Here is a 24,553-nt window from a genome sequence, read left to right as displayed (position 1 = left end):
AAAAATAAACCAACATCCTCATCCTCAAGTCACTATTTAAATACTGTCCTATCTCCCCTTTTATAAGCAAACTTTTTGAAAAAGTGGCCTAGAGTCACTGTTTTACCCTTTCCTCACTTTCTAAGCATTCCTTAACCCACTGCAAGGAAACCACCCCCAAGAATTTCCTGAAACTGTTCTTGTTAAGGTCATCAATGATGTCTTATTTCTGAATCTATTCTTACCTTATTTTACTTGTAAAACCGATATTTCTAATTCCTCCTCTTTGAACACAAGTTTTTTGGTTCAATAATACAACACTCTGCATTTTCTTTGTAGACTCCTCTTTCACTGCCATTTTCCTAAATATTATGTCTTCAGGGCTGTCTCTTAAGCCCTTGGCTCTTATCATTATATACCTTCTACTTGAGGTATATTTATAATATATGTAATTATATAATATGTAATATATATGATGGTATAACTTATAGCTTTAATTGCTATCTATATGCTTGTAGCTTCATTTACCACCTCCGTGTGGAAGAATTTAATCCAAGGAATAAATCCTCAACTACTATCTTTTTGATAAACTTCAGTCAATCCTATATAATTAACTACTCAACTTCTCTGCTTGAATGTCCCAAACTATCTCAGAGATTACATGTCCAAAACTGAATGTATAATCTCCTTCCCTCCTCCTTCCAAACTTCCTAAATATTTCTCAAATCTATGAACTTTTTTTCTAAAAACATTCTTCTCATTCAGACTAAGGTAAATTAAGTGACCTAGTCATTTAAGACATTTATTATTGAGTATGAAAGTTATAATTCAGATTGATAAAGGAAATAATTAAAATTAAATGGAGCTAACAATACACTTCTTTAAATTCTAACAGTTGAATGAATCACAGCTAAAATACTAAATTTCAAAAGCCTAAGTGATAAGAAGTAATACTTCCTTAATAAATTAGTAGGTGTGTTTTTCAATCCTGCAGAAAAGTAAGAAGCAGTACAGGACTGTCACCAAATCATTCACACACTGTTATGACTCTCCTATAACTTATTCTGTACACTGAATGGCTGATGAACTAAGGATGTCAAGACTTTTCCTATTTATGTCTTATGGAATCACAGATTTCCTTAAAGCATAATAGTAATAAAGGGATATCAGGCATTAAAATGACTAGCCAAATTAACTTTGTATAAAAACAAAGCTCTACTCTACAGCCTTAGTTTGCAAAACTGACCACTATCATAGGGAATTTTTTTTTTTACTAGCTCAACCCTACCTATCACCATAAATGGAAAACTAGCATTTTATACAGTTGCTAATGAAGAAAATGGATTCTCCTTTAGTCAAAACAAACTTCATCCTCTTTCTCCTCCATAAAGTTATTTCCTTCCTGAGCAGTGAGTATGGACTAACATATTGATAGAAATTGATAAGTCCAATTCAACTTTAAGTAATTCTCTAGACCTAGAGCAAACAAATTAAATTTTACTGCGGTGTCATCCTTTTATTGTGAAATATGCAGATATAAAGGATAGTATAGGAAACATAAGTGCATAATTTAATGAATTATAATAAATCAAACATCTCTGTAACCACCACCAGGTTACAAAATAGAAGTTTCCCAACAGCCTACCCAACTGCGACGCCTTCCCTCCTACTCTGCCTGGATATTTATGGTGATATTTTCCTTGCTTTTCTTTGTAGTTTTACCACCTGAAACTGTGTCAGTAAATAATAACTCAGTCTTGCCTGTTGTGACCTTTATATAAATGGAATCCTAAGTATATATTTATTTGGTGTGACTTCTGACTTCTTTCATCCAGTGTTAGCTTTTAAGATTTCTTTGTTAGGTATATCTATCTTTCATTCATTTGAATTGCTATTAATAATCCACTGTATGAATATGCATTAATTTATTTTTCCCTTCTACTGCTGATACACATTTTGATTGTTTACAGTTTTGGGGTATTATGAATAAAGATGCTATGGCATTTGTGCATACATACACTAATATAGCTAATCATGCCGTTTTTATGGTATATAATTAGAAGTGAATTGCTGGGTATGAAAAAAATATATATCCTTAACTTCACTAAAAAGAAAAACAATGAAGGTAAAAAAAAAAAAATTACCAGTTGGTTGTACCAGTTTAGCTGGTTTTATTTAAGAAAAGAGTTTCTTAAATTCTAAAGGCAAATTCCATCTAGTATTCCATATTTCACATGGAAAGAAATGCATAGTATGACAAAAATTTCAAAATAAAAGGCAAATCAAGTATTAATACCTAAAAGATATTTACAAATATGTGTACTTTTTTCTGATGAAAATACATGTTTTTCTCATAAAAGTGCCAAAAATGTATTAACCACTTTTATCTGAATTGTTAGTCAAGCAATAGTATAACAGAAATAGAATACAGAATATAGAATATAATGCTTAGATTTTCATTTTATGGAATTCACATTTCTTTCGTAATATTAGAAATGCTGGAAATTTTGCCCAACATGCAATTAAACAATCACTGCATGGGCTCATACACTGTATGGGTTCTTAATACGTAGCTCCCACCTTTATATTTATAAAATCTCAAGCAGGGGAGGCAGTTTCACACTAAAAACAGCAAAATCTCTTTGACCTGGGAACTACTCTTTGGAAAAAAAAAAAAAAGAAAATCAAAATGCTTTATCACAGAATCCCTTTTCTTAAATTACATCAGGGTTTTTGGAACCAGTACATGAGAGATTTTTTAAGAAAGTATGTGTCATGCTAAGAGAAGTAAGTCAATCAGAGAAAGACATGTATCATATGATCTCACTGATATGAGGAATTCTTAATCTCAGGAAACAAAGTGAGGGTTGCTGGAGTGGTGGGGGGTGGGAGGGATGGGGTGGCTGGGTGATAGACACTGGGGAGGGTATGTGCTATGGTGAGCACTGTGAATTGTGTAAGACTGATGAATCACAGACCTGTACCTCTGAAACAAATAATACGTTATATGTTAAAAAAAAAGAAGAAGAAAATAGTAGGAAGCGAAAAATGAAGGGGGGGAATCAGAGGGGGAGATGAACCATGAGAGACTATGGACTCTGAGAAACAAACCGAGCATTCTAGAGGGGAGGGGGGTGGGGGGATGGGTTAGCCTGGTGATGTGTATTAAAGAGGGCACGTATTGAACGGAGCACTGGGTGTTATACGCAAACAATGAACAATGTACATGGAACACCACATCAAAAAACTAATGATGTAATGTATGGTGATTAACATAACATAATAAAATTAAATTTAAAAAAAAAAGAAAGTATGTGTCATGGTCCTAAAGATGCCACTGAGAAGGTAGTTTTGGTCTCTGCTGTCACATAGTTTAGAGTCTGAAGGGAAATGCAGAAGAGGAAAGAAACTGAGATATTATGACAGAGTAAAAAGGCACATTGAAAAGGGCACTTGATTGAGGAAGACCTGAAGGATGAAAAAGGCACGATGGAGAGGGAAGGACAAGCTGTCTTTTAGGAAGAGGAACAACGGCCCAGAAATGAGAAAGGAACTATAGGAGGATCATAAATTCACATAAGCATCTTTGAAGTCAGGCAGACATAGGATGACATCTTAATTCCTTCAATTAATAGCTGTGTGACTTTGGTTAAGTCACTTAGCATTTATATTTCTCCCTGTAAAATGGGAAAATAGTACTTAAATAAGATCTTTGCAGGAATAAGCTAAGATAATGTTTATAAAGCAAAAAAAAAAAAAAAAAAAAGTCCTCCACAAAGGTAGATAGCAATTTTTGTAGTAGAATCAGATATTTTGGAGTTAGGTGAGGCAGGAATAAAGAGAAATGAACAGTCTGAGTCATCAAGACCATTTGGGACATATTAAATAATCTCATCCTTAATGCTAAGAACAAGAGGGAGTGACACCGACAGATCTGTGTTTCAGAAAGGATACTCAGGCTGTAGGAAAAGTGGTTGGAAGGGGAAAAAAGGGGGGGGCAGAAAAACAAGTGAGGACCTGAATAAGGTTAGTGGCAGTGTAGATGGTGGGAACTGGATGCATTTAAAAGATGCTGAAAATGAAGGACATCCATTTCTGGCAGTATGACAGATGAGGACTAAAACTCTTTAATATACCTTAATAATTGTATGTGTGTTTCTGTAGGTATACAGTATATCTATATATCTACATGCTTTCTTTAATAAGTAAACTAGTTTTCAAGTAGGAAAGGAAATGCAAATGCTCTGGGACCAGAAATGAAGCATGGACATGAATCCAGTGAAGTCAGTAAGCAGTGAAGATTAACCCCTACCCCAGGTGTGTCTACTGATCTTGGGTAGCTTAGAGCTTAGATTGTAATGGCCAGTATTATGTGGGGGACAAAAGACAAAAGCCTTCCTCTATATCCACCCCTTACTAACCTCCACATGGATTCATAACGAGCTACTTCAAGAAAAAGGATAATCTATAAAATAATACTATGTAATATTAAATTTATACAAGTAGTTTTAAGACAAAAATCCCATTGCTAGAAATGAAAAAGGTAATAATATAATAATAAATGCTTCAATTCATCAGGAAGATGCAATAATTTCAAACTTCCCAATACCTAATAATATAGCTTCAAAATTTCACATGAAGTGAAAATTTGACATCAAAATGAGATATTTCAACACAGTTTACAACAATTATTAAATCAAGATGAAATAATCAGTAAGGATATAAAAGATTTTAATGACACTAGTAAACTAGGTTTTGTTTAACAAATAACACAAACATGTAAAGTATGTGTAAAGAACTGTATACCCACCTTCTGTGATAAACTTACTCATTTTAAGCACACATTGACCATGTTGTTTCACGAAGTCTTGAAAAATTCAGAGTTGATACACACTGATCAAAATTGCTTAATACTAAATTAATGTCTAAATTGCTAAAATTAGTACATTTAGAAATCAACAAAACCAAAAATACATTAAAATTGTCTCAATCATACATTGCATAAGCAACTCATGGGTCAAAGCAAATTTCATAACAGAAATTAGAAAATATTTAGACCTGATCAATAATAAGGAAAAATTTAAATCTTGTGGGATGCAACCAAAAAAATTCTCAAAGGAAATCTATACACTTTAATATTGATCTCAGAATTTAAAAAGCTGTATTCAACTTCAGAAGTTACCAAAAGCATAAAAAACTGAAAAGTACATAAATTTGGAGTAAGGGCATAATAAGGTTAGGATCAGAAATTAATGAAATATAAAATGAAGTGACTATTAACAAAGCCAAAAGTAGAACTGTAAGGAAAAAAAATGGTAAGATAGAGGTAAATTAGTACTGCTTCCACTTACCTTATACTAGAAGTCCTGAAGCTCTCTGTAAAACAAGAAAAATAAATAAGTCTTAGGTATTAGAAAATAAGAAACAAAACTGTCATAAATAGATGACATGATTATCTATATGAAAAACTCAAAAGACCAATTATTAAAATGAAAGTGTAGCAACTTATTATATGTAATAACTATACCATGTTCAAGAATATGTTGATTCAGTATTGTGAAAATGTCAATTCTCTGCAAACATATTTATACTTTCAACACAAATTCAACAGGATTTTTCATTGGCTATGGCAATTAAAAAAATGTATACAGGAAAGAGAAAAACATATTCAGGACATTCTTGAAGCAAAGCAAGGTGGACTTGCTCTGTTGGATATCCAGACTTATGATGAAGCCACAGATTTTACAGTGTTATTTTGGCACAAGAATAGAAAATATACCAACAAAAGACAGCCAAGAAGTAGACCCACCAATGTATAAAAACATGATCCAAAATGGGGAAACTGACACACTGTGTAATTAATGATAACTGAATAATCTGTTTCTAACTGTAAAAAGAAAGAAAGAAAGAAAGAAAGAGAAAAGAGGAAAAAAAACTGTCTCTTACATCACACCATACACAAAAATCAATCCTAGATGGGTTAAAATCTTAAATATTGAAGAAATATTTTAAATTCTTTTAAGGATTTTATTTATTTGTCAGAGAGAGCACAAGCAGGGGTGTGGCAGGCAGAGGAAGAAGCAGGCTCCCCACTTAGCAAGGAGCCCGATATGGGATTCGATCCCAGGACCCTGGGATCATGACCTGAGCTGAAGGCAGATGCTTAACCAACTGAGCCACCCAGCCGTCCCAGAAGTATTTTAAATTTTTACAAGAAATTGAAGGATATCTCTATGACTTTGGCAGTGTAAATGAATTTCTTAAATGAGACACAAAATCACTTAATATAAAAAAAATTAGAATTACCTAATTTACATTAAAAATAAGAACTATTGATCAAAAGAGCTCTTCGGTTGATTACAAATAAATAAGAAAAAGCCACCAATTGGGAGAATAAAATCTGCATATTCATAATTGGAAAATAATGTCTATAATACTCACTAAGAAATGACAAACAACCTAATAGAAAAATGGGGAAAAATATATACACATATATTTCACAGGAAACAAATGGCCAACAACAAATAAAAGTATATCCACCTACATTACATTTCAGAAAAATTCACATCATACCCACCATACTGATAAAAATATATGTCTTGAAAAATCAAATGTTGGTCAGGATATGGAGCAATAAGAACTTATCTTAAACACTGCAAGAGGGAGTTTAAATTTTTAATCTATACACTGGAAAATAACAGCATTAACTTGTAAAGCTGGAAATATGCAAGTACTACAATCCATAAATTAAGGCTCTTTTTCACATCATGTAAATTGAGGATATGTATAATTTCATAGTAGCATTGTAATAATAAAAGAAAAATTAAAACACAAATGACCACCATTAAGTAAATGTATAATCTGTTATATATTTACAAAATATTATACCGTTATACTACACAAATTTCAAGTTAACTACCTCTACAAGCAATAAGATGGATAAATCTCAAGACATAGTGTTGAGTGAAAAAAGCAAATTGTTGAAGAAAGCTTATATTAGAATACCATTTTTATAGAGTTCAAAACCAGGCAATGCTAAATGTGTTGTCGGGGGAATACATATAAAGAAGAACAAGATAATGATTAACACAAAATTTAGAATAGTAATTAACTCTGGGGGAGGAAGAACTGGGATGCTCTACAGAGAAACACAAAGTAAAATTCAACAGAAAGTAATAGTGACTTTTTAAATTTGAGTGATGGGTTTATGGGTTTAATTTTATGATTATGCTTTATATATCTGTGCTACAAATATACAACATTCATCATTAAAATTTTAAATGAAGCTGAAGTTGAATTGCCAGTATTTGTTAACTTGTAAATGGTAAGGGAGAGAACAGAGCAAAGGAGTCCTATGCTGGTGAATTGAACCACTGAGTGGATGGTGTTGCTTTTAATGACAGGAAGAGGATCAGGTGAGTGGGGTGTGAACAAGTGAGGGGGAAGAATGGTGATGAATTAAGTTTTGAACTGTTTAGATTCAGTTACCTATAATACATCTAAGTAAAATTTGGAGGTCATTATGATGTAGGACTGAATATGGAAAGAGAAGTTTGGCCTTTACATAGATAGTTCTGGGAATCACTGGCATAACAGATAGGCTCTGAGGCCCCTGAAATGAATGAAATTACCTGGGGGTGAGGGTAGAGGTTGAGTAGTAGAGGAGAATAGAAGGGAGCTGGTATATACCTTTATATATGTCACAAGTTGGAAATCCCAGGGAGCTCTCAGGAAGTAAAGTATTAATAAATATAAGGCCTTGAACTGAAGTTTACATACAATAAATTATGCAGGTCCTTCTTTGAGTCCCAGAATACACAGGCAAATGATGCAGAGAAATGTACAGGGAGTCTTTACAATTCCTGGTTTTATACTGGCTGCAAGAAAACCCCAAGTAAAGCTCTTCCTCCTGGATGTGGCCTGCTCCCAAACGATCATCTCTCAGTAAGTTTTTTTTAACACTAGAGCCCAGGGTATTCTGAAATGCTCCACTCTCTCTCCTGTCTGTCTTAAAGAAGCAAACAGTGCCTGTGTGAGCCACCTATGGAGAGGCCCAGGTGGCAAGGAAGTGCAGACAGCCCACAGGACCTACAGGCCTTGGTCATATAGCCACAACAAAGTGAATTCTGTCCAAACCTGAATGAGCTTGGAAGTAGATTCCTCCCCAGATGACTTTCCAGATGAGAACCCAGCCCGGCTGACACGTGGATTGAAGCCATATGAGAGCCAGAGAAGAAAAGCAAACTAAGCCACGCCCAGAATCCTGTCCCACAGAAACTGTGAGTTGATAAATACGTGCTATGTTATTTAAGGTGCTATGTTTGTAGTAATTTGTTATGCATCAGTAGAAAACAAGTGTGTGTGTGTGTGTGTGTGTGTGTGTGTGTGTTGTCTATATTCATCAAGACCTATGTGCATAGTGGGGAGGAAAGCGAAAAAGATGGCAGGCATATTTCTGTAGAAGACTTTTTTTCCTGAAAGTTTAATGGTTAGGAGGAACCAGCCTTCCCTCAAAGAATGTGTACATTAAAGTAGGAAGTTCCTATTCCAGTAAGGTGAATGAATCGGAAACATCAATTTCTGAACGGGCAAAGGAAGAGTGCTAGAACTTTGCTTGCAGATTGTACCACTTATTCTCTAAGCTTTCCATTTCATCATTTTGAGTTTCTACCCTTCACTTATGTGTCTCTCTTCTAGATAAGCATTCATAGTTTGCAAGAGGCAATAGCCAATGGCAGTGCTCTCCTGTTTGAAACCCAACTTACAACGAATAACATTTCTCCCTAGTTTAAAATGCTATAAAGCCTAAATTGGGCTGGTTAAGTAAACAGAATTAGTTCAGTTTTTCTGTGCCCCTGATATCACTGACTGATTGCTTTTACAAATTGGGTCAAATTGACAACCAAATAATAAATAAAACCCTGGAATGCTTGGGGAACAGACAAAAAAAAAGTGATAATATTAGGAATTCTTTAGTATTAAATTGCCTTTAATATTAAGAAACTATTTATATCAGGCACAAGAGAGTATAGACCTGGACATCATGAATTCTTAGTAAAAAGAAATTCTCAATGAAATATTGGGCATCTTAAATGCCTTTCTTTTTCATGTGTCTTTCATTGATGCTACAAAGAACTCATTGAAGGTCAGCCATTCTTTTTGAGGTCTCCATAGTAACTGTGATCTTTAACCATATCTTTGATTTAGAACATCAAAATGTCAAAATTGATATCAAACTCATGAACACCAGATCAGGGCATTGGTACCATATTTGATGCAACATCAAAAGTACTCACTTGTTTGTTCTTGTGTGTTCATATTGTTTCTAGCTCTCTTTTTCTATTTTATGCCTTCCCTCATAAGGGACTTAACTTGGAAATCTTAAAATACTGACAATGGAGAACTTATCTGTAGGTGGAAATATGCCAGAACAGCTGGAGAAGTTGCTGATACACTCAAGAGGAAGCCTCCAAAGCTGATTTTTATAAGGCAGGAGCAGCTCACTGGTTGAACCATTAGATGAGAATTACAAAAATTAGAGGAGTGTGTGATCTGATTCTAGGAAGACATTTTATTTTTTTAAAGGATGGATGTTATTTATGTATGTATGTATGTATGTATGTATTTGAGAGAGCGAGCATGAGTGGGAGGGATGGGGGGGGACAGAGAGAGAGAGAGAAGCAGACTCCCTGATATGCAGGGAGTCCAACGTTGGGCTTAATCCCAGGACCCCGGGATCATGACCTAAGCTTAAGGCAGACGCTTAACTAACTGAGCCACCCAGGTGCACGTAGAAAGACATTTTAATCAGAGAGGGTAAGCTAGATGAATATTACAAAGAAAAAAGAATGGCAATATTCATTGGAAAAACAGAACAACTAGAGAAATAAATGCAGAAGGATTATATTAGCAAATGAAGTTGGAAACTGCCCTAAGAGTATAACAGGTGGGGGAAACATCAGACCTTCAAGGGAGCAGAATTCCTTTGAACTACTTATAGATGGTGACCTCAAAGGCTGGTAAATTTGGGAGACAGCCTCAGCTTTAACACAGCTGCTCTCTGGCATTATTAATGGCATGAGAATGGATCTATGAATTGGTAAAATAGTAACAGCTAAACCAACAGTTAAAAAATAGAAGTCTGCAAGTCATGAAGCCTATCCATCAATTATGTAAGAAAGGTTCCTTCTTGCTAGAAACGAAGACAAGGCAAGAATCCTCAGCTTACATTAATCTCAAAAACTCTTGTCTTTAACTCTAGTTCATTTTGATTTAAACTCAGCCTAGTTTCAGTCTCTAGTTTATGGTGCAAATCAGTTTTGTGACTTAGCTCAGTTCTCCCTATACCTTCCTCCCCAGCTGCACAAGGGGACTACTCTGGGAAGCTGAGAAAAAAGGTAAGATGAGGTTCTCAGTGATCCATCCAAGTACTGAAAAAACTCTCTTTCCAGTGGTCTGTTATTTATAATTACACCATTTGCCCTAAGGAAAAAAAGAGAAGAGTATGCTGCCTTTTCAATGACTGAGCTCAACTCACTAAGTAGCTCTCTATCGTAAAAAAACAAAAAACAAAAAACAAAAAAACAAAACAAAACAAAAAAGGAGCTACTTCAGGGCTCAGAAAAATTATTATTCTGAGACCAGTGCATGTCACACCTTAGCGTACATAATGATCACCTGGGGAGCTCGTTAGAACAAAGATTTGGCCCCTGTGCTCAGAGTCTCTTGGCAGAGATCTTCAGTGATGGTTTTTCCCTTATCCAGCCCACACCAAACCCTTACAGTGAGGCTTGGCCAGAGAAAATTAGGTCTGTAGGAAATTCTATATCTCTCACTTTTTTAAAACACATCTCAGTAGATGCTAAAAAGGTAGTATTGTCATGAATCAGTACATTGGCCTTATTAACATTTCTGTTAATAAAAACTTTCATACAATTGCTTTAACATCTTACTAAAAGATGCTAAATATTATAAAACTTTTGTAAGATTGCTTAGCTTCATGTTTTTAGTAGGAGAATCTAAAATATCCCCACATTTCTGAGGGAAAAGAGGTGCTGATACTTATTGGACATCTACCATGCCCAGGCATAATACTAGTCCTTTATTTCAATGATTTTACTTACTTAATCCCCACAATAGCCCATATGAAATAGGACTATGCTCATCCTCATTTTATAAATGATATGAGATACAGAGAGATTGAGTCCCTTTATAAAACTGCATGGCTCAAAAGCAAATAAACTCAGATGTGAATCTCATTTCTCACTATTTTGTCACATAATCTGTCTCATTTTCTGAAATGCTTTAAATTGCAAATAACCCCAGGGTCATTATGGTTACACTTCCAACATCTTTTCTATCCTAAAAGGTAGGAAATCCCCCAATTGATATTATTTTATCTGTTCCCAAACTCAGAGCCTGGTGAAGACAGTATTGCCTTTCTTGTTCTTTTTCCTTTAGTGTTCACTGACAATCTAAACAAATTAAAATGCACATGAAAAGATGTCTCTGGTTCCCCATAAAAGTGGGTCAACAGTTCATTTATTCTATGCTTAATAACTGTTATCACCCCACTCCTTAATCTACTTAAAATATCCTCTAGGAATAAGGAATGGGAGAACTTTTAAGACACCATTTCATTTGTTAAAGCCAAATTTATACTATTTAGGAAAAAAATGCTTTCAAGTGCATCATAAAAATTTGGCCTCTTTGGACATAATACAATTATGAAAGAAACCTGTATGTTTCCCTTTTTCTTGAAAAGATCAGTAATTTTCAGCCCTATTACAAATTAATAAGTCCTTCTAAGAAGAAGAGGCTATTTTTTTATTGTCAGCTACCCCTAGTTTCTTAATCTATTCATGTATTCAACAAAACTTTACAGTATTCTTACTGTGTGTTCAGCATAAAGAATACACTGGTAAACAAAACTGATCAGGTGTTATCTCCACTTTTATGAAATCTGAAGGTCTTTCATGAAATCTGTGATCATCACTTGATTCCTCTAAATTTCTATATAAATTGTAGTGATAAAAATGCTAAAGCAATCTTATGAAAGTTTTTAATTTAAATAGAAATGTTAATAAGGCCAATTCACTGATCCATAACAATATTGCCTTTTTGGCATCATAAATTTATGTTAATTGTGCGATTCAATCACAAAACTAAGATTTTCATGGCATTTTTTCCCCCCTGGGGTAGAGTTTCAAGTTCCACATAATAGTAATAATATTAAATCTAGTAACATTAACAGGAAGAATGAGCTGTTAGATGTTTTATGTAGTACGATTTCTACCTTTAACTTACTAATTAGAGTATCTTTAGAAACTGGGGTAAACATGATTACATTGCTTATTTTTAGGTGTCTTTAAATATATAGATTTTTTTTTTTTTTTTACAAAGAAGAGTTTTTAATCATCTCCTTCAAAGTTAACTATGGTCCTATCCAAACTCTTTTCTCTTCTTTTCAAATACTACCCTCTTAACACACTTCCATCTTTCATTCCTACAAAAAAAAATTATCATTCAGGTGATCATTAATCAGAGGGTCAACTTTCTTTGATAAAGATCTTATAAAAATACATTTGACAAAGACACTAAGAATATACAATGAGGAAAGGATAATCTCTGCAACAAATAGTGTCAGAAAAACTGGACAGTGACATGCAAAAAACAATGAAACTGGATCACTATCTTAACACCTTATACAAAAATCAACTCAAAATGGACTAAAGATGGGAACAAAGACCAGAAGCCATAAAACTCTTAGAAGAAAACATATGCAGTAAGCTCCTTATACTGGTCTTGGCAATGATTTTTTTGGATTTAACAATAAAAACAAAGGCAACAAAAGGAAAAATAAATAACTGGGACTATATCAAACTAAAAAACTTCTGTACGGCAAAGGACCATCAACAAAATGAAAAGGCGACCCATTGAATGGGAGAAAATATTTGCAAATCAAATATCTGATAAGGGATTAATATCTAAAATATATAAAGAATTCATACAACTCAATAGAAAAAAAAAACCCAAGCAATCCAATTAAAAAATGGCCAGATGATCTGGGTAGACATTTCCAAAGGATATACACATGGCCAATAGGTACATAAAAAGGTGCTTAATTAGCATCACTTATCATCAGGGAGATGTAAATCAAAACCACAATGAGATATCACCTCACACCTGTTAGAATGACTATTATTAAGAAGACAAGAAATAAAAAATGTTGGCATGGATGTGCAGAAAAGGGAACCCTCATGCACTGTTGGTGAGAATGTAAATTGGTGTAGTCTATGGAAACAATACGGAGGATCCTCAAAAATTTAAAAATAGGATGACCATTTGATATAGCAGTTCCACTTCTAGGTATTTATCTGAAGAAAGTGAAATCACTAACTGAAAAAAAATATCTGTACCCCCATGTTCACTGCAGCATTATTTATAATAGCCAAAACATGGAAACAACCTAAGTGTCCATCAACAGATGAATGGATAAATATATAAATATATTTATGTATGTATATTTATATATGTATATATGCATATATACTTCTTATACATATATATTTATATATATATAATTCAGCCATAAAAAGGAAGGAATACCTGCCATTTGCAACAATGTGAATGGACCTCAAGTGCATTATGGCATGTGAAATTTAGATAGACAAATACGGTATGATCTCACCTATATATGGAATCAAAAATGAAAACAACACAAAACAAACTCATATACAGAGAACAGAATGATCATTGCCAGAGGCAGGGGGTTAAGGGGTGGGCACAGTGGGTGAAGGTGGTCAAAAGTTACAAACTTCAGATAAATAAGTCCAAGGACGTAATATACAGCATTGTGACAATAGTTAATGTATTGTATCTCCAAATGATGCTAGGAGAGTAAAAGTTCTTTAAAAAGTTCTTAAAAATTCTCATCACAGAAAAAAAAAATTGTAACTCTGTAGTGATGGATGTTAACTAAACTTATTGTGGCATTCATTTCATAATATGTATTATATATAAATATACAATTAACATATATTACACAGCATATATATCAAGTCACTGTATTATATAATATATATTATATATCAAATTATTAGGCTGTATACCCAAAACTAATACAATGTTATATGTCAATTATTTTTTTAATAAAAAATGCACTGAAAGTTGTCTGTAGTGACTCTTTAAAACAGAATAAAGCAGGGACAGATAAGTTAAAAGCAACATTTCATAAGTGCATTAAATATAGATATATGAAAAATGAAATTTGATTATGTGTCCATAAAAATCCTTATTAGGTTTATAAGCTTTAAATAAGAGTGACAAATAGACACATAAAAATACCTGAAGCAAAAAAAAAAAAAAAAAAAAAGATGAGAATCACTAATTTAAACGAGCTAGAACAATGAAAAGAAACTGCAGTTGAATATTTTTGAAAGTATAGAATTGACCTGATTCCCCATGACACTACATTGATTTCTATCATCCGCTTAATACAAGGGACTTTGTATACAGTGAATGATAGATGTGTCCTTGTTGCTTATTACCTGTGAAATAGGGATGCATTTTACACTGCCTATGTTTTCATAGAGGAAAGCAAATTTCTGCTCCACTTCACCAGAAAGGAAAAGTATGAGAGGGATAACTGCCATACTTCTCCTTCCTTCCTTTTTCTCCATTCACTGAAACTGGAGTGATTTACCTGAGGGATGAGTTTAAGAGAAAATCTGAATATAATTGAATGTACTTTGTGCACTTTTTCAGAGCCACACTCTGATACATGCATTCTTTTCTGCTCTCTGCACTCTGGTTAAGCTCTTAAGAGCAGCCTGTATCTCTCTGGGAGTATCAGTTCTTATCCATTCAAATCTGATTAATTAATTTAGCTAACTCATTTGGTCACAGATCAAAAGTCATTCTCTCTGATAAACTTTATCAATAATAAAATTAATATTTGGTGCTCCATTCGTCAGTTCTCAAGTAGTTACAAACTCAGAAGGAAGGGACAAATATGAGTGTCATTTGTTGAGCTCCTACCCTAAAATTCTTGTATTACATATTCAATTTGTTGCCATTAGGAATGTCTATTTCTTTAGAGAAGAATTCTGAATAGTTTTTAGGCAACATCAAGCATAAAATTCACTAAATGGTCGCGCTTACGAAAAGGATGATCCAAGTTTAGTGTAAATGTCAAGAATATATAATCATAGATATAAACGTAGAGAGGGAGAAATGATGGTTCTTTTCAATATAATTTTCAGTACTAACTTATCCAGTTTATGAAGCATTGACACGGGCGCCTGGGTGGCTCAGATGGTTAAGCATCTGCCTTCAGCTCAGGTCATGATTGCAGGGTCCTGGGATTGAGCCCCATGTTGGGCTCCCGGCTCAGCAGGGAGTCTCCTTCTCCCTCTGCCTCTGCCCTCTGCTCATGCTCTCTCTCTCAAATGAATAAATAAAATCTTTTAAAAAAAGAATTGACACATTAAGCTTATGCAAAATTAATCAAATTTTTCAAACCTATATCATGACAGGAGAAACACTACTAAGTTTTATATTGATTATTTAACCATAAATCATTTATTTCAGTTTTTGGTTATAGTTCTTTTGGTTTAAGAGTTTCACTGTGATCATTGTACTCAAATTTTTTTTTCCTTTCACTGGTGACAAAATGTGTGTGGGTAATGTACGTGTACACACATTAATTTCACACACACACACACACGAACTAGAACAATTGAATTTTTAAGTTACTTACTGTCGAGAAGGTCTTTCCCTGGAAAAGCATGCTTTCTAACCTTTATATGATTGAATAGAAATTCTTTGAGTAGTTTTAACTTTACACCCCATTAGAAGCAGAACTATAAGCAAAGTAATCAGACCCACATAACAAACATTTCCTTCCTCATCATCCAAAAACTAGCGTTCCTCTTAGCCCATAAGAACCAAATTTTAGTATTTCCTCACATGTATTTGTTCACAAGAATGCTATGAATACCTAAATACACAGCATATATACACAGAGATACACAGCATTTCTTGTTGCATCCTCTCACTTGCATGTGCACATGCACACACAGTACAAACAGGGGAACATTGCTCCTTTTTCTCTGGTAAGTAAGCATTTACATGCCCAAACAACTGTGAGGAAACTAATCCATTAAATGCCAATTGCTTGCATACAATAATTTCTTTTTCAAATGATGTTTTGTGTTAAGATAGCCCTTGGTTTACTGCTCCTTGTTCATTTATACCTTAAAATTGCAAATATGTTAAAATTAAAATATGTTGTCTGGGCTTTTACTCTATTTTCTCCCTGGGTGACCCACAATTTTAAGAATTATGTATACTCTGAGCTCCTAGATAGATAGATAGATAGATAGATAACATATTCTCTATAAAGTAGAACATATTCTCTATCTATCATCTACCTATCTGTCATCTATTGAACTATTTATCTTGCTGTCTGTTGGATATCTCTAACATGTCTAAAATTGAATATACAAAGTCAACATGCCAAAAAGTGAATTTGAATCCTTCCTCTCACACATGCTCACCTTATGTTCCCTATCTCAGAAAGGGCATCTCCACCTAAACCAGAGATTTTGCTTTCATCCTGGTTACCTTCCTCTCCTTACCTTATCATATGCTTCATATCTGATTAGTAATCAAACTTTAATCTCCCTAAACATATTCTGTCTGTTCATAGACAATCAGTTCTCACTAGATTTTAACCAATTTCTTGATTTATTTCCAATCTGTTCTTTCTGTAACCTCTACCAACCCACCCTCCATCCTAGTGTCAAAATTATCTAACACCCAAATATGATTATGTTGACTCTCAAAGGGTTATAGGGATCATCCCATTTCTGACATCACTATGATATGGAAAGATTAGATAATTTGGTAATTTAAGGGGATGAACACTCTTACCTTCCTATCTAGTGCTCTTTAAATTATACCATCATGTGATGTTCTAAAACAAAAAGGAGTAGACTGATCAGTAAGAAAGGCATTCCTATAATGCATGTTTTGGTTTAAGGATGAAAACTAGTCGCTGCTTTTTCTGTTTGGTGGAAGGAAATAGTTGAGGCCCTCCTGAGTCAGCAATTGTGCAATATTGTCCTGACTATTTCAGGCCCTGATTTCTACAACTTGATATAATGCTATAGTTTGCAAATCTTCACTTCACCAATAAACTGCCAAGTTATTTAATTTCACATAGCTCATTCATTCAACATAATTCCTGGAGCAAGGTGGCCTAGGATCTCTTGCACCTAACATCCTCTGTCTTCATATCAGAGCTCAGCATGTAGGAGTCAAATGTGCGGAGGGGTTGTCCTCCAACAATCGCTCGTCCAACATGAAGCTGTTATCAGCAACAGAACCAAGCAGAGGAAGCAAGTTTATAAGATCACACCAACATCCTAGTCCCCAGTCAGGCCTCTGTGGTTTTAAAAGCTACAAATTCTGCTAACAGCAAAGATTACATATCCTGTTTTTCTGTTTTACTATGGCCTTCTAGTTTATTCCCCAACTCCAATATCTGTCAGTTCCTTACTTCCAATGATCACCAAAGGTCAAAGTCAAACATGCTCTGCTTTACCCAGTGATACGTGGATTCCTATCAAAGTCACACTTGATTCCTTAGACACACTTCAACCTTGAATGCTCCTTTACTCTCATCTTTTCCCAATCTTGTGAATTCATTTTTCTATGCCATCAAACACTTTTCCATTATTCTGCCTTTCATAGAAACTTGACTTTACCTTCAATTTGATCATTTTCTTAATGAACCCTCACTAAACAATTCCTAGGGAGTTGCACACCTGTCTTCTTCTCACTGACAATTCTATACTACTGTTCTAAATCATTTCTGAGCCTCCTATGTCCATCATTTGCCTTATATATTTCTAATGTTTCAGTGCTCTCCAATATCCCCAGAGCCCCAAAGCCACGCTCCACCTTCCCTTTGTTCTACAGACAATCAGAATCACTTCTTTATTGAGATCAGAGTTAGCTTCTGATCAGAGTTGTTGAAGGAAAGTTGAAGACTTACTCTCTCTACATCAGAATTTCTTTTTAACTCATCCAGATCTTCTTCTCTCTTGCCTCAGGCAAGAGATACTCTTACCCTTTCCAATGTCACATCTTTACTTGCACATTATTACTAATTTCAGAACCTTGCTTAATTGATCTTCATCTTTAGTCACATTTCCATTGACTTCTTTTTGATTCACCAACATAAAAGTAAATGTATTGAAAAGCATAAATGTGTATGTGTGTATATGACTGACTATCTTTCCTGTCCCTTGCTGACCATTTCTTTGTAGGTTAGAGATATTTTATGAACACCACAAATGTGTGTGTGTTCTATTCCTAGCTAGTTGATGGCCTTGAATTGGAAATTCCAGCTCAAGTACTGCAAATGTAGAATGTGGCCATCAGTCAGCACGGAGGGAGTGGTTTATTGGTTCCAACCTTTACTCCTTGGTCATGTTTCGGAGCTAGACACTGGGGTCTAACACTAAACTGTAGGCAGTAAGGGCTGACTTAGTAGGGATGTTGTCTCCACTCTTGAGGGTGGGGTTATGGATTTCTCTGAGGCCTAAGTAATGGTCAGGATAAGCCATGCTCAGTTTCTGGGCTGAAGTTTTATCACAGCCTTTTTCAATTTTCAAATGAACTGGGGTTGGGGTTGGTGAATTTTTTTTTAACCGATCTCTGATTTAAGTAAATGCGGTTGTATTAAGTACATTGAGGTTTTTCTCTAAAATGTGTCAAAGACATCATAATTATCAATAGTTTTGCTTAACTAGAAACATACAAATAGACTGTATAAAAAAGGATCTAAAAACAATCAAGAAAACCAAGAATTTGAGGAATGTTTCCTATCTATGCAGAATCCATTTTACAATTCAAATCTTATCAAGAATAGGCCATTGTGTTTTATGTGCATTTAATTTAAGCACTCATAAAATGCTGAAATCATCCATGATACTACTTTATATTCTAACACTGGAAATAAAACAAGATTATTTTTCTTTCTTTTGCAAAGAGCAAAGGGTTTCAGAATCAACTTTGTCTTCAAGCATCAGCAAAAGCTTGCTGACAAGATATTTTGGAACAACTTGCTATTAGGAAGGAAGTCTGAGTAGGAGGATGAGAAATAGCTCATGCCCATATGACACATACAAGTTGTGAATGTGTTCAAAGTCCATGATGTAGAACATAAAAGGATGTAACAATTTATCTCAGTGACATAAAGGACCTTATTCCATTCTTTTGTTTTTAAGAGCTCTATGCTGAATTAGATTTTCTTTCCCTCTTTTCTCATTTACCTGATGGTTATAAACATTACAATTTATAACATCATGAGAAAATGCAGAACCTGTCAAAATATCTTGAACAAACTGCATGGATTTTCATGTTGAAGCCATTTGACCCTGTTTCTCTAGGTACATGGCAAAAACATTGCTGCGTGAGAAATATCAGTAAACTCTTTTTTTTTTTTTAAATCTAATAACTTATGCTTTTATAGTTACTTTATCTAAAACTGTCATGAGGGCTTTATATGTAAACTCTGCATCTCACAGCAATTGGTAGCAAAAAAACTTCACAAAAACAAAAACCCTAAAAACACTACTGTCAAATTACTACTCTAGGAAAAGAGATAATCAAATGATTCATTTCTAACATTATAGTACACAGAAATTGGAAACCCATCCAATATCTACTCAACAATTCTTGAGCTTCTGTATTTTTTGAAATTCTGACAGGTATTTGAGGAATCCACAAATGAATGGGCCAAAAATAATCCTATTTTTATCAAGCTATATCCCCTATATTTACACTTATCTCTATCCTCTAGCAAAAAGACTCTCCCCTTTAAGCCCTCATAATTTGAATTTCCTTATGGAACAAAATTTGGTCATTCTTATATCACAGTCATATATTTCCTTATACAAATCATCTGACTAGCTTGTAAGACGTTGAGTTCCTTGAGGGCAGGAACAATACCATATATATCTTTCATCTTCTACAATACAGGGCTTAGTACCTTAACTTCCGTAATAAAATCTCTTATGCCCATCTCACAGGGAAATTTAGAGGGAATGCCAGATGAATGGTATAAATGTTTAAGAGTTATGGGGGAAAAGAGGAAGGGAAGGCAACTTCCACCTTCAGGCCCCACAGAAGCTTATGGAGAGGCAGCATTTGAATTACAGACCAAGTGACATCCTTTGATTAGTAACATTAAGATGTATACTTTTCTAAGTTTTTAAATTTACATTACTAAATTAGCCAATGGGGAAAAGAGACATTCACAATTTTGTTTTATTTATTTATATGAATTATAAGATTAGTGCATATTTGTTTCAATTCTATATTACATGATTACATGTTAATTCCATCCCAAAACTTAATAGAATAAAACAACAACTATTTTATTTTATTCATGATTTGGTGGGTCATGGATTCAGGTACGGCATAGCAAAGAGGCTTATCTTTTCTACACAATGTCTGTGTCTCAACTGGAGTGGCTCAAACATCTGGAGATGACTGGGATGGCTTGCCTGGGGCCTCTGTTCTCCATGTCTGTGGGATTCCCTGGTTCTTCTCCACAATGTTCTTGGAGATGCTGACTGGAATGCCTGGCATGGCTGGGGGGCTCACCCAGCCACTTTCTTACTAACTTGAGCATACTCATAGCAAGATAGTCTTAGGGAATGTATGGTAGCAAGAAAACTTCAATGGGCATTCCCACTCGAAAGGGGGAAAGAGGAGAAAGTAGTAACCAGTCCATAACAGTTCTGAAATCCAGCCAGGACATCAATGCCAGTTCCTTAATTAGAGCCCAGTCCTGCTTTCTTTGAGCTGTTTTCTATGGTTTTAAACTCTACTCTCCAGCTTATTGGCTTCACACTCTTAAGCATCTTTCCTTTTCCATAGGAAATGGCCCATGTTGGCACCTTTTTAACTTTTTCACCCTGCTTTCTGCCTGTAGAAAGTTTGGGACGCTATGATATTTTTCTTTTGAATTGACCCTTTTTCATTTAATATAGGCGTCAGTGTCTCCAGAATTATAATTGTCCTAAAACCATTGTTGTTTTCTCAGGAATATTATTGATGTTTATTAGACAAAAGCACATCACAAATGTCTTTGAAATAGGTGGCTCTCTGTCTTGGGCTGAGAGTCAGGGTGCCGTGGTATAGCACCCTTAAAAATCCTCCAGGAAAAAGGGTCTAATAGGCGAGCTTACAGCTTTGTTGTCCTTGTTGTCATCTTTGTCTAGTGGAGAGGGTCTGTGAGGAATATCATTCGATCAATCTCCAGTCTCAATAAAGGGTTCAAGTTGCATTCCTGACTCCATCTTTAAACTGAGATGGTATTTTATTAGTAGGTTGCTGGGTTGATCATTACCCTGAGGCCATTTCTTACTTTGTGATCCTTATTCTAGATGGTCAACTTTCCCTCACCTAACTCTATAGTCCCTCTAAACTCTGCTAAAAAGTAAACACTTCCTCCATAATTTTATCTCTTTTCTCATATTTTGCCATATGTAGTTAGAAGAAGCCAGTTAGCATTTGCAACCTTCTCCTTACCAGATCAATGAGTTCCTAAGGTAACCTTTCTGTTTTCCCTGTTATCACAGGTAAGGCTAATATTTCTGCCAATACATAACTTGAGCTCCCTTTCCTCCAGCTTCCAATAATAATTTCTATGTTATCCTTTAAGTCTTCACTGACCCCATAAGTGTCCTTGCAGCCTTTTTCCACTACCAGTCTCAAAGTGAATGTCTCTGTCTTCATTTTTTTTTTTAATGAAAATCAACCCAGTTCTGATTCCAATAACTGTATCAGTCAGTATTCAATCAGAGATGCAGAAGCACTATGTGTTATGTATTGGGAAAAAGAAATGTATTATAGAAATTAGGACTTCCACAATTGTGAGAGAAGCTAGAAATGTAAAAGTAAAAAAAATAAAGGAATCATAATTTCAGAGAAAATTACCTAACCGTCCCTGTCAGAGGTGAATGAGTTGGTTCGTACATGGAAATCTAGAAGCTATGCAGATCCAGCTGCAGAACTGGGGTCACAAAAGGAGGCAGGTGTAGAAATCTACGCAAGGTTATTGCTTCTTTCTGTTTTCTCTGTGAGTTCACTGTAAAACATCTGGTGGTGAGCCTAGGGCTGATTTTCGCCAGATTTGTCAGTCAGGAAGGAGAACTAGACACAGAGATGGGAAGAGAAAGGAAAAAATGGGAAACCACTTGCAGCCCTCTATCTCTCATTGCCTGTGGCCAATAATGACCATCAGGGTATAATGCCTGTGCTTTGCTTCCACTTCCAGAACACACATATTACTTTTGGTCAGTTAGAACATAGAACCACCAAGGGAAAGGGCTTCTGGAAAGCATAGTTCCCCACTTAATCAAGTTGATAAGAGAAGAGTACATAACTATAGTCATTGAAGAAACTGTGAAAATTACAAAAACATATAAAGAAGCAGAATAAAAATTATCCATATGATCAGGACTGAGAGGTAAATGCTATTAACAACAGATCTTTACTCTGAGACACTTCATTTTATTATAGAGGATTTAACATTGGCAACATAGTGATTATGAAGTACAACATAGTGCTTAAGGGCCAGGTTTTGGTTTGCTTAGCCAGGTTTGAATACCAGATTTCTCACTAATAAGTGTATGACCTTGAACAAAATAATGAACAAAATAATGAACTTCTCTTTACTCTGTTTATTTTATCCAAAAGGAAGATTAAAAAAATAGAACCTATCTATGGTATAGCCTTCCAACAATGTCCATGTCCTAATCCCCAGAACCTGTGGCTATATTAGGTTGATGGAAAAGGGGCATTAAGACTGAAAATGGAACTAAGTTTGCTAGTTAGCTAGTGTGGGTAGTTTATCCTGAATTAGCCAGGTAGACCCATTGTAACCACAAGCATTTTTACAAGTAGAAGAGGCAGGAGAGAGACAGGAGTTGTGGTCATGTGAAAAGGACACAGCCTGACCTTTCCAGCTTTGAAGATGTAGAGAGTGCCACGAACCAAGGCTAGAAAGAATCCAGAAAAGGGAAGAAAACAAATTATCTCTAAAGCCTCCAGAAGGACACAGCCCTGCCAATACCTTGAGTTTAGCCCAGTGAGACCCATTGTGGACTTCTGACCTCCAGAACTGTAAGAAAAGAAACTTGTGTTGTTTTAAACCATTACAAGTTATGGTAATTTGTTATAGCAAGAATAGGAAATACATACACTACATCATGGGAGTGCTGTGAGGATTAAATGAGATGATACATGTAATCATGATTAAAATAGGTCCTAGCACATGGTAACTGCTCAATACATGTGATTGTTTGCTATCAAAGATTATAATTTTCCCACTGATGTATGTACGTATATATATATCCACATCTACATCTGTATCTATCTATATAAAATATCTCCCCTGCTGTTGGACAGTTAAGTTGTATTCAATTTCTTGGTATTAGAAAAATGCTTCAATGGAAAAACTCAATGGAGACCTTGTTTGTCTTGATGCCTATTATAGACTTAGTGAGACACATAGTAGGAGCTCTATAGATATTCATTAAATAGATAAATGAAGAAATGATCAACATATTTGTGCCTATATATATTTTCACATTTGTCTTTTGTCTTTAGGCTAGATTCCCAGAAATGGTATTACTGGATCAAAATGAGCTGAACATTTTCATGCTCTTTATACCTACTGCCAAATGGATTTTCAGAAAGGTTACACCAATTTACACTCCCACAGCATTGTATGAATGTGACTTTGTCATCCTACCCATGTTAACATTGAATATCCTACATTTTAAAATCTCTGATAACTTTTTGCCTATTTTTATCATTCCTTTAATTGCATTTTTTGATTATTTGTAATGTTGAAAAATCAATGATTTTACTAATTATTTGCCTTTTTAGTAATTTCTTTTGTGAATTCTGTGATGATTATTTTCATATTACAAATTATTTTAAAGATAAGGAACATAAGGAAGGTACAGAAAATAAGCTCTCCTGAACCCTCCAGCAAAGTTTGACAAATGTTAACAATTTTATGATACTAGCTCCAGTTACTGATTTATTTACTTTTGAAACAGATCATGATAGCTAAGTTTGAAACGTCTTCTATTCTCCCTTTCCCCTTTCTCTCTCCCTAGGGAGTATTTCTGCATGTTTTTGTTTATGTTTTTGTACTTTTATGTGTTCACACACAACACACGTGGACACACAATTAGTATGAATCATCTGTTTGCTTTTCCAGCGTGCTAGTATTTTTCATATTAATCAATGAGTACTTTGTGTCATAGGATTTAACTCTGTTTCTCATATTTGCTGTACACATTCTCCCAGTTAGTCATTTTAATTTTGTTTCTAAATTGATTTTTAACGGATTACATTTATTTGATAGTATAGAATTGTATGGAATTAGTATTAAAGTTACATGGTTTTCTTTCATATTTTTAGTTTAATGGTGAATCCTGAAGGTAGTAATTAACACTTTCTGATTCATGATTTCTGATCT

General features: G+C 34.7%; 1 long non-coding RNA gene across 1 annotated transcript in view; it reads right to left on the bottom strand.

The window, feature by feature from the left end:
• LOC144381116 (uncharacterized) overlaps positions 1–24,553 on the bottom strand; it is a 168,222-nt gene that overhangs the window by 106,294 nt on the left and 37,375 nt on the right. The window contains exon 2 of the long non-coding RNA XR_013445721.1: positions 5,331–5,355. This is a non-coding gene — a long non-coding RNA (uncharacterized LOC144381116). The remainder of the gene's footprint in view (positions 1–5,330; positions 5,356–24,553) is intronic.

The sequence above is a fragment of the Halichoerus grypus genome, chromosome 2, assembly GCF_964656455.1.
Source record: "Halichoerus grypus chromosome 2, mHalGry1.hap1.1, whole genome shotgun sequence".
In the NCBI taxonomy this organism is placed as follows: domain Eukaryota; kingdom Metazoa; phylum Chordata; class Mammalia; order Carnivora; family Phocidae; genus Halichoerus; species Halichoerus grypus.
The sequence above is the reverse complement of the archived record's forward strand: the minus strand, read 5'-3'. Positions and strand labels throughout refer to the sequence as shown.